Here is an 11,368-nt window from a genome sequence, read left to right as displayed (position 1 = left end):
TACACCATCTTGCCAAATTTGGTACTGATAGACTGAATAGTGTCCAAGAAATATCCAACGTTAAAGTTTTCCGGACGGCCGGACGGACGGACGGACCGGGGGGGACGGACGGACGGACGACTCGGGTGAGTACATAGACTCACTTTTGCTTCGCATGTGAGTCAAAAATGAAAAGAAATAAAAAGTAGCCAAGCTGTCTTCTACTTTGCCGCTACAAAATGATGTTAAGGATGACTCGCAATTGTAGCAATTAATGTTGCACTGTCAAGGAGAAAGAGAGAGGGAAGGTGGGTGGGGGGTGGGGGGTGGTGGTGGTTATGACATTAAAGTATTACATAATAGGAAAATTTTGTATGTGTTGCAAAATATTGATCTGCAACAAAGTTGCACAACTTGTCTGAACGAAGTGTGCTGACATCGAATGATGCACGTTTGTTTGTTTGTTTGTTTGTTTGCTTAACGCCCAGCCGACCACGAAGGGCCATATCAGGGCGGTGCTGCTTTGACATATAACGTGCGCCACACACAAGACAGAAGTCGCAGCACAGGCTTCATGTCTCACCCAGTCACATTATTCTGACACCGGACCAACCAGTCCTAGCACTAACCCCATAATGCCAGACGCCAGGCGGAGCAGCCACTAGATTGCCAATTTTAAAGTCTTAGGTATGACCCGGCCGGGGTTCGAACCCACGACCTCCCAATCACGGGGCGGACGCCTTACCACTAGGCCAACCGTGCTGGTCAATGATGCACGTTTGGAGGCGTCCTGAATAACATCCCGTATTACAACAATGTGTTTTGACTGTGCTTTGCCCGTTCGCAAGGAAAACCATTCTTTTAAAATTAACTCCATCTTTTCCTATTTCGGTCATTGCTTTTTTGCACTGCCATGTATTTCTGTGTCTATTGTTTCTCTGCTCTTACTGACCTTACTGACCTTACTGTGACTAGCCGTCAGGACCAAACTTCGCCCGGGGTATTGTTCTAGCAACTATCACATTGGACCGAGTTTTCCAAACTAAGTACATTCAAAGAATGACGCCAAAAAGAAAACACATGAAAGAAAAGCTCTAAAACAAAATGTGTGTGTTTGTGAGGGGTAGGGGGTGGGGGTGGTGGTGGTTATCTTGGGTTTGTTTGTTTGTTTGTTTGCTTAACGCCCAGCCGACCACGAAGGGCCATATCAGGTCGGTGCTGCTTTGACATATAACGTGCGCCACACACAAGACAGAAGTCGCAGCGCAGGCTTCGTGTCTCACCCAGTCACATTATTCTGACACCGGACCAACCAGTCCGCCTAGCACTAACCCCATAATGCCAGACGCCAGGCGGAGCAGCCACTAGATTGCCAATTTTAAAGTCTCAGGTATGACCCGGCCGGGGTTCGAACCCACGACCGATCACGGGGCGGACGCCTTACCACTAGGCCAACCGTGCCGGTCGGTTATCTTGGGTGATTCTTCGTAGAATATAGGTCCCTCAGTGCTTAAGTTCTCTGTCGATTCTTTCTGTAATTCTTTCTGTGTGCGAGCCGTGTAGATATGTCCTCTCTTGCTGAATAAATGTTGGCAGCGTTTCTGTCTCAGTTTCTTGTGCTTTGTGGTTGTAATGATTGACTTGAAACGGGAAATGATATCAAAACCGTCGTGCTTTCTTCGTTAATGTGCATTTGTGTGTCGTTTTTATATTTAGTCAAGTTTTGACTAAATATTTTAACATCGAGGGGGAATCGAAACGAGGGTCGTGGTGTATGTGTGTGTGTGTGTGTGTGTGTGTGTGTGTCTGTCTGTGTGTGTGTGTAGAGCGATTCAGACTAAACTACTGGACCGATCTTTATGAAATTTGACATGAGAGTTCCTGGGTATGAAATCCCCGAACGTTTTTTTCATTTTTTTGATAAATGTCTTTGATGACGTCATATCCGGCTTTTCGTGAAAGTTGAGGCGGCACTGTCACGCCCTCATTTTTCAACCAAATTGGTTGAAATTTTGGTCAAGTAATCTTCGACAAAGCCCGGGGTTCGGTATTGCATTTCAGCGTGGTGGCTTAAAAAATAATTAATGACTTTGGTCATTAAAAATCGGAAAATTTAAAAAAAAATTAAAAATTTATAAAACGATCCAAATTTACGTTTATTTTATTCTCCATCATTTGCTGATTCCAAAAACATATAAATATGTTATATTCGAATTAAAAACAAGCTCTGAAAATTAAATATATAAAAAATATTATCAAAATTAAATTGTCCAAATCAATTTAAAAACACTTTCATCTTATTCCTTGTCGGTTCCTGATTCCAAAAACATATAGATATGATATGTTTGGATTAAAAACACGCTCAGAAAGTTAAAACAAACAGAGGTACAGAAAAGCGTGCTATCCTTCTTAGCGCAACTACTACCCCGCTCTTCTTGTCAATCTCACTGCCTTTGCCATGAGCGGTGGCCTGACGATGCTACGAGTAAAATGGCATTGCGTTCAGTTTCATTCTGTGAGTTCGACAGCTACTTGACTAAATATTGTATTTTCGCCTTACGCGACTTGTTCTTCTCTTCCATTGTTCCTTTGTGTTGTGTGTTAGTGCTGCTCTTCTTGTTTAAATGTGTGTTTTGTGTGGGTGAGTGGGGGTGGGTTGTTAGTTGTTGTTTTTTTTTTGGGGGGGGGGGGGGGGGGGGGAGATGGTTTTTGTGTGTGTTAATAAAAAAGAAAAAATATGCACTGGCTTAATCTATATATATTATGACAATCTTAAGTTTATATTTCATTCATGTCTCTTTCTCAATACCCTTTTATGCGGGTGTTTTTGCCAAAAGAAGACTGATGCAATGAGTCCTGCCAGGATTCGAACCTGGAACTCTGACCAGTAACTGGCCAGTGTGTAGCCATTACACCACAGGAATTTTAGGCATCAAATCATTCCTTTTCCTCTTAATGATTTGATTTCAGCCCTTTTTTTTAAGTTCATAGAGGCAACATTTTATTTGTGAATTCACGCACACAGTCAGAAGCCAAAGCAAGTTAAATAAGACAACAGTAGCAGGTTAGACAAATCAAGCTGCAGCTAACAACAGGCACACAATTAAGGGAAAAAAGCATTGCAGCCACAAGGTTTAACACAGGGTTGTGAGGGGAACAAAGCATTGCAGCCACAAGGTTTAACACGGGGTTGTGAGTGGAAAAAAGCATTGCAGCCACAAGGTTTAACACAGGGTTGTGAGGGGAACAAAGCATTGCAGCCACAAGGTTTAACACATGATTGTGAGGGGAACAAAGCATTGCAGCCACAAGGTTTAACACAGGATTGTGAGGAAAAAAAAGCATTGCAGCCACAAGGTTTAACACAGGATTGTGAGGGGAACAAAGCATTGCAGCCACAAGGTTTAACACAGGGTTGTGAGGGGAACAAAGCATTGCAGCCACAAGGTTTAACACAGGATTGTGAGGGGAACAAAGCATTGCAGCCACAAGGTTTAACACAGGATTGTGAGGAAAAAAAAGCATTGCAGCCACAAGGTTTAACACAGGATTGTGAGGGGAACAAAGCATTGCAGCCACAAGGTTTAACACTGGATTGTGAGGGGGAACAAAGCATTGCAGCCACAAGGTTTAACACTGGATTGTGAGGTGAAAAAGCATTACAGCCACAAGGTTTAACACTGGATTGTGAGGGGAAAAAGCATTGCAGCCACAAGGTTTAACACAGGGTTGTGAGGGGAAAAAGCATTGCAGCCACAAGGTTTACTACAGGATTCTGAGGGGAACAAAGCATTGCAGCCACAAGGTTTAACACAGGGTTGTGAGGGGAAAAAGCATTGCAGCCACAAGGTTTACTACAGGATTGTGAGGGGAACAAAGCATTGCAGCCACAAGGTTTAACACAGGGTTGTGAAGGGAAAAAGAATTGCAGCCACAAGGTTTACTACAGGATTGTGAGGGGAACAAAACATTGCAGCCACAAGGTTTAACACTGGATCGTGAGGGGAAAAAGCATTGCAGCCACAAGGTTTACTACAGGATTGTGAGGGGAACAAAGCATTGCAGCCACAAGGTTTAACACAGGGTAGTGAGGGGAAAAAGCATTGCAGCCACAAGGTTTAACACAGGGTTGTGAGGGGAACAAAGCATTGCAGCCACAAGGTTTAACACAGGGTTGTGAGGGGAACAAAGCATTGCAGCCACAAGGTTTAACACTGGATTGTGAGGGGAACAAAGCATTGCAGCCACAAGGTTTAACACAAGATTGTGAGGGGAACAAAGCATTGCAGCCACAAGGTTTAACACAGGATTGTGAGGGGAACAAAGCATTGCAGCCACAAGGTTTAACACAGGATTGTGAGGGGAAAAAAGCATTGCAGCCACAAGGTTTAACACAGGGTTGTGAGGGGAACAAAGCATTGCAGCCACAAGGTATAACACAGGGTTGTGAGGGGAAACAAGCATTGCAGCCACAAGGTTTACCACAGGATTGTGAGGGGAACAAAGCATTGCAGCCACAAGGTTTAACACAGGATTGTGAGGGGAACAAAGCATTGCAGCCACAAGGTTTAACACTGGATTCTGAGGGGAACAAAGCATTGCAGCCACAAGGTTTAACACAGGATTGTGAGGGGAACAAAACATTGCAGCCACAAGGTTTAACACAGGGTTGTGAGGGTAATAAAGCATTGCAGCCACAAGGTTTAACACTGGATTGTGAGGGGAACAAAGCATCGCAGCCACAAGGTTTACCACAGGATTGTGAGGGGAACAAAGCATTGCAGCCACAAGGTTTAACACAGGGTTGTGAGCGGATCAAAGCATTGCAGCCACAAGGTTTAACACAGGGTTGTGAGGGGACAAAGCATTGCAGCCACAAGGTTTAACACTGGATTGTGAGGGGAACAAAGCATTGCAGCCACAAGGTTTACCACAGGATTGTGAGGGGAACAAAGCATTGCAGCCACAAGGTTTAACACAGGATTGTGAGGGAAACAAAGCATTGCAGCCACAAGGTTTAACACAGGATTGTGAGGGGAACAAAGCATTGCAGCCACAAGGTTTAACACTGGATCGTGAGGGGAAAAAGCATTGCAGCCACAAGGTTTACTACAGGATTGTGAGGGGAACAAAGCATTGCAGCCACAAGGTTTAACACAGGGTAGTGAGGGGAAAAAGCATTGCAGCCACAAGGTTTAACACAGGGTTGTGAGGGGAACAAAGCATTGCAGCCACAAGGTTTAACACAGGGTTGTGAGGGGAACAAAGCATTGCAGCCACAAGGTTTAACACAGGATTGTGAGGGGAACAAAGCATTGCAGCCACAAGGTTTAACACAGGATTGTGAGGGGAACAAAGCATTGCATCCACAAGGTTTAACACAGGATTGTGAGGGGAAAAAAGCATTGCAGCCACAAGGTTTAACACAGGGTTGTGAGGGGAACAAAGCATTGCAGCCACAAGGTATAACACAGGGTTGTGAGGGGAAACAAGCATTGCAGCCACAAGGTTTAACACTGGATTGTGAGGGGAACAAAGCATTGCAGCCACAAGGTTTAACACTGGATTGTGAGGGGAACAAAGCATTGCAGCCACAAGGTTTAACACTGGATTGTGAGGGGAACAAAGCATTGCAGCCACAAGGTTTAACACAGGATTGTGAGGGGAACAAAACATTGCAGCCACAAGGTTTAACACAGGGTTGTGAGGGTAATAAAGCATTGCAGCCACAAGGTTTAACACTGGATTGTGAGGGGAACAAAGCATTGCAGCCACAAGGTTTAACACAGGATTGTGAGGGGAACAAAACATTGCAGCCACAAGGTTTAACACAGGATTGTGAGGGGAACAAAGCATTGCAGCCACAAGGTTTAACACAGGGTTGTGAGGGGAACAAAGCATTGCAGCCACAAGGTTTAACACTGGATTGTGAGGGGAACAAAGCATTGCAGCCACAAGGTTTAACACAGGATTGTGAGGGAAACAAAGCATTGCAGCCACAAGGTTTAACACAGGATTGTGAGGGGAACAAAGCATTGCAGCCACAAGGTTTAACACAGGGTTGTGAGCGGATCAAAGCATTGCAGCCACAAGGTTTAACACTGGATTGTGAGGGGAACAAAGCATTGCAGCCACAAGGTTTACCACAGGATTGTGAGGGGAACAAAGCATTGCAGCCACAAGGTTTAACACAGGATTGTGAGGGAAAAAAAGCATTGCAGCCACAAGGTTTAACACAGGATTGTGAGGGAGGAAAAAGACAAACCAATTAACTACACATAAAAAGTTGGTACATGTAGCACAACAAATTAAAAAAAATTTTTTTTAAAAGCAGCACCCTGGTTCCACAGGTCACTACATGGGACGGGAACGTATCGCAGAGGAGTGAAATCACCGCCTCCGTGTAGCGGTTGCTGTCCGGGCGCTGGGCTGGTCCTGCGTTCGACTCCTGTAGGCCCCTGTAACACATGAATTGTTGGTTTAGTTGAAGGTTCAGTTCACAACCTGCAGTCAGACCTGTCAACCCTTATGATGCCTCAAGTGTAAGAGTTTGGTATTTTCAGCACAGTAAATGGTACATGTACTCTAGTGTCGCACGTCATCTCCCATTCCACATTTATGCTAGCACACAAGAATATAAATATTTAATAACTTTATTTAGATGGCAGAAACATTATTATGCCCATTACTTAATGTCTGCAGTGACACTTTTCAATGTGGACAACATTTGTGAAAGCCATATTGTGAGCACTATGTGGAATGAGAAGCAGAACCGAGTACCAGGACACACCAGAAATGGGGAACTGTTGCATGCTTGTGACTGTTTGTTTGAGCGTAGCAATGTTTAGCTTGGCGTAACATATGGTAACAATACACGTTTCAATGTGCCATGCTATGCTGTAACTTGTAAGCACAGACCTACCAACTCTTGTGAAGCCTCAAGTGAAAATTTACATGAATTTTCAGTGTGGCAAAGTTAATGGTGTTTTACTTCTTCTTATTCTTTGTTCATGGGCTTAGTCTCCCATTTTCACATGTTTTTAGCACGAGTGGATTTTTACGTGTATGACCGTTTTTACCCCGCCATTCAGGCAGCATACGCCGATTTCGGGGGAGGCATGCTGGGTATTTTCGTGTTTCTATAACCCACCGAACTCTGACATGGATTACAGGATCTTTTTCGTGCGCACTTGGTCTTGTGCTTGCGTGTACACACGAAGGGGGTTAAGTCACAAGCAGGTCTGCACATAAGTTGACCTGGGAGATCGGAAAAATCTCCACTCTTAACCTACCAGGCGGCAGCCACCAGGATTCGAACTCACGACCTCCCGATTAGGAGGCCGACGTCTTACCAACACGCCACTGCGCCCGTCACGGTGTTTTACTTTTAGTGTAGCATTGTCTAAAATGTATTCGAACATCCACATTTAGGCTATTTCTTTTATTCTTGCTACGCTGAAAATTCCCAAAAGATGTCAATTATACACTTATATGCAGGCCCACTGTTCAATGTGGATAACATTTTTCGACACCAACCCATTCTGACCGCTGTTCAAGGATGAGAAAAAGAAACAAGATAGAGGGAACTGTGACATGCTTGTGATTACTTGCTTGAGCGTAGCAAAAATAGCTTGGCATAACAATTTCTGTTTTAAAGCAGCATATTATGCTGAAAGAATAACAGTCGGCAGCTTGTGTAGTGCTGAAGTTGTACTCACCGCTTCGTGCACTCCGCTCCAGGGATGAATGAGCCTTTGGAGACTTCTGAAGCGGCCCTTGGGGCTTGGATGGAATCTCGGGGCGATCACTGATGGCGTCCATCTTGTACTGCAGGCGGGAGGGGGGAGGGGGGGATCAGCTCACCTGTCCTGCAGCAGGGGCTAGCTGGTCTCACCCCATCCATGACGGCACCCCATCACCTGGTCCTGCAGACCAACAAGAAAGTATGCAAGGTGGGATACCTTCTCCAACTCCATTGCCCAATTTCCGGTGACGCAGCATGCAGACCACGCGCTTGTCACACATGTACTGGTAGGTCAGGATGGCTGGAAACCGGCTCCTGGAATCAAAACATCATTGTTGTTTAAATGTACACTAAAAACCCCACTTACACTGTCAATTCACACAAAAACTTCAGAAAGCATGATATTAACATGGTTGTGAAACCAATTAAAAAAGAGAAGAACACAAAGGCACAAACCTATGCCCAACGTCTAGCTGTGCCAGGACTGCGGCGCTCCAAGGGATGACCTTCTTCCTGCAGTCCGGGCACTGAAGGTAATCGGTCACCATCAGGTGGAAAGTGGTTGTCATAGCAGTTTTCCTACATCACCAAAAGGCTACTCACCAGTCTGAACGTGGTCTGGTTGATTGCCAAAAGCTGCAGACCGGTGCCGGACGAGATGGTCCATGACCAGAGTTTGGATCCTGCTGTACGCCCTCAGTATCAGCTTCCAACGCAGCACCCTCGTTCCACCGACCACTACGTGTGAGGGGAATGTATCACAAAGAATTGAAATCACCGCCTCCATGTAGCGGTTGCAGTCTGGGCGCTGCGCTGGTCAAGCAAACAAACAAACAAACACAAAATCTCTCCTTCAGCTCCGCCAGCCATGTCTGGTACTCAATCCCTGATGTCGCTTGGCACCAAACATGACCATAAAACTGCTGAAGTGAGATTGTGACCCCCCTGCCTTTTCCTCCCCACACTGGCGGCATCTGTTTCCGCATTTTCGCTTGGTGTAGCGACCCCGCTGCACTGTTCCTGCCTCTTCCTGCTGAAGGCGCTTTCGCCTATAAAAAAAGTGTGCTGGCAGGAACGGCAGCGGGGTCAGTGTGGTGGGTGGTGAGGAGGAGCGGAACAGAGGGGTCCTGCTGCTGGCTGGTGGATGGGGAGGCAGCAAAGGGGGGAAGTGTGGCTGTGGCTGTGGAGCTTTGGGCAAATTGATAGAAAATAAAATGGGGACACCAGCCCTGCCCACCTGGAGGAGGGCAGCACCCAGGGCGAGTGGAATGGGTGTGGCCCGTCTTGCTGCTGGCTTGTTGGAGGCTCTCTTCCTGTGTTTGGCCATGCCAGCAGTTTTGACAGGCAGGGCGAGTGGAATGGGTGTGGCCCGACTTGCTGCTGGCTTGTTGGAGGCTCTCTTCCTGTGTTTGGCCATGCCAGCAGTGTCGACAGGCAGGGTGAAGGGGTGCTCCTCAGCGTCGCTAGAGGGCAGATCGGTGGGTTTCAATCGGGCGGGGGGCAGGGGGTGGGGCGCCGTCATGGATGGGGTGGGACAGGCAAGCCCCTGCTGCAGGACGGTGGCCTCCCTCTTCTTGCTGCACCTGTTGCACCTACAGCAGACATATGAAAATACTGTCAACACACAGCCACACATTTTATACACAGGGTCTCGCATTATCCCTTAGGTTCTCAGACAAAAAGCAACAATAAACCAAGTATGTGAACCAAGATGAGTACAAAATGCTGCAGAAAAAGTGTAAACAGGTTTTCTGCAGTAAAACAACAGCACCGTTTTACTGCAGCATTCTTGATTTCAATTTTACTGCAGTAAAATGTTTTGCTCCAGAAAAACCCGTTGCTTCGGCGAAAGATGACATTATTCAGAAATTCTGCAGAAAAGACAGTTTTTCTCCAGCATTTCTGTTTTTCTGCAGAATAACTGAATAATGCCAAAATGCTGAAGAAAAAGTGTAAACAGTTTTTCTCCAGTAAAACAACATCTCCGTTTTACTGCAGCATTCTTGATTTCAATTTTACTGCAGTAAAACTGTTTTACTGCAGAAAAAAAACGTTGCTCTCGCGAAAGATGACATTATGCAGAAATGCTGCAGAAAAGAACGGTTTTTCTCCAGCATTTCTGTTTTTCTGCAGAATAACTGAATTTATTCCCCCCCTCTGCTTCTTTACCTCTGTAAACTTGTAGGGCTAGTTATTTTTCGATAATGACCCAGCAACCAAACAAATAACGACCCAGCAACAGCCTGAATCCTCGATAGTGCAATGGGTTGAGAAGTTGTTCTGTTTCGGTACTACTTTTTGCGACTGAAAAGTTCCGAACGCTCTAATGTACGAAGTATACATCTCTGGAGCTAACAATACAAACATACCGCATTTAAATTAACAACTACAGGCCTGAACACATGAATCTCCACATAAAATCCATGAGTTCGGTTGTTTTCTAAATCTAGATCTGCCGTGCTCAAACGTTCATCACAAGCAATTTCTCAAGCAAGTAACTCATACTTTGTCTAGCGACAAGAGTAGTTCCCCTTCTTTTCACTCAGTTTCTTCGACAACAGACTGCAATCCGACGGTCAGTTTTCAACAATATTTCATTTAATAAACAGATCACACGCAACCAAATGCACACATCTCATCAATTTAAACAAAATAAAGCGGTTTCATACACTATTTCCCCCAGAAAACTGAACTTCATACAGTTTTTAACGTTGGAACACGGGTGCAAAAGTTCGTCTGCTAGTCCCATTTCAATCAATCAATCAATGACGCTTATATCGCGCATATTCCGTGGGTACAGTTCTAGGCGCTCTGCAGTGATGCCGTGTGAGATGAAATTTTATACGGCCAGTAGATTGCAGCCATTTCGGCGCATATTTACCTTTCACGGCCTATTATTCCAAGTCACACGGGTATAGGTAGACAATTATTAACTGTGCCTAAGCAATTTTGCCAGGAAAGACCCTTTTGTCAATCGTGGGATCTTTAACGTGCACACCCAATGTAGTGTACACGGGGGGAGGGTTCGGACACCGAAGAGAGTCTGCACACAAAGTTGACTCTGAAATAAATTTCCGCCGAACCTGGGATCGAACTCACGCTGACAGCGGCCAACTGAATACAAATCCAGCGCGCTACAAACTGAGCTATATCCCCGCCCTTTGACGAAAGAACATTATCCTAAGCGATACCAAAACATATACAGAACACACAATATCTGCCTTTGCCGCCACAGCAGAATAACAGCATATCTGTGTACTTGATTTTAGTCCAAAATAGGAAAACTGACAAGAAGTGTTAACAGAATGGAATGATTTGCACGGAACTATACAACCGCGCATTAAATGATTAATCGATCGCCTGCGCAGGTTGACTGGTTGAGTGAATAGGATTCGATCACACTTTCGCAAAAAACCTCCTCTTTTCTTTGAATAGCTGAAGAAAAGAGGAATAAAGAGGTTACACACCTCGTCTCAGTGATTATAAAAAACAAGAAGAGCAAACGCTCGATCGAGTCACTTTCGCAGTTCTGAATATTATATGAGGCATCAGATGGACAGGAAGAAATTGCTATTCACAACACAATGAGTCACGTTCACATAAAATTTGAGCCCGGTCACTTTTATAGTTTCCGAGAAAAGCCCA

Source organism: Littorina saxatilis, linkage group LG8 (genome assembly GCF_037325665.1).
Source record: "Littorina saxatilis isolate snail1 linkage group LG8, US_GU_Lsax_2.0, whole genome shotgun sequence".
NCBI lineage: Eukaryota > Metazoa > Mollusca > Gastropoda > Littorinimorpha > Littorinidae > Littorina > Littorina saxatilis.
This window is presented reverse-complemented; position numbering follows the sequence as displayed.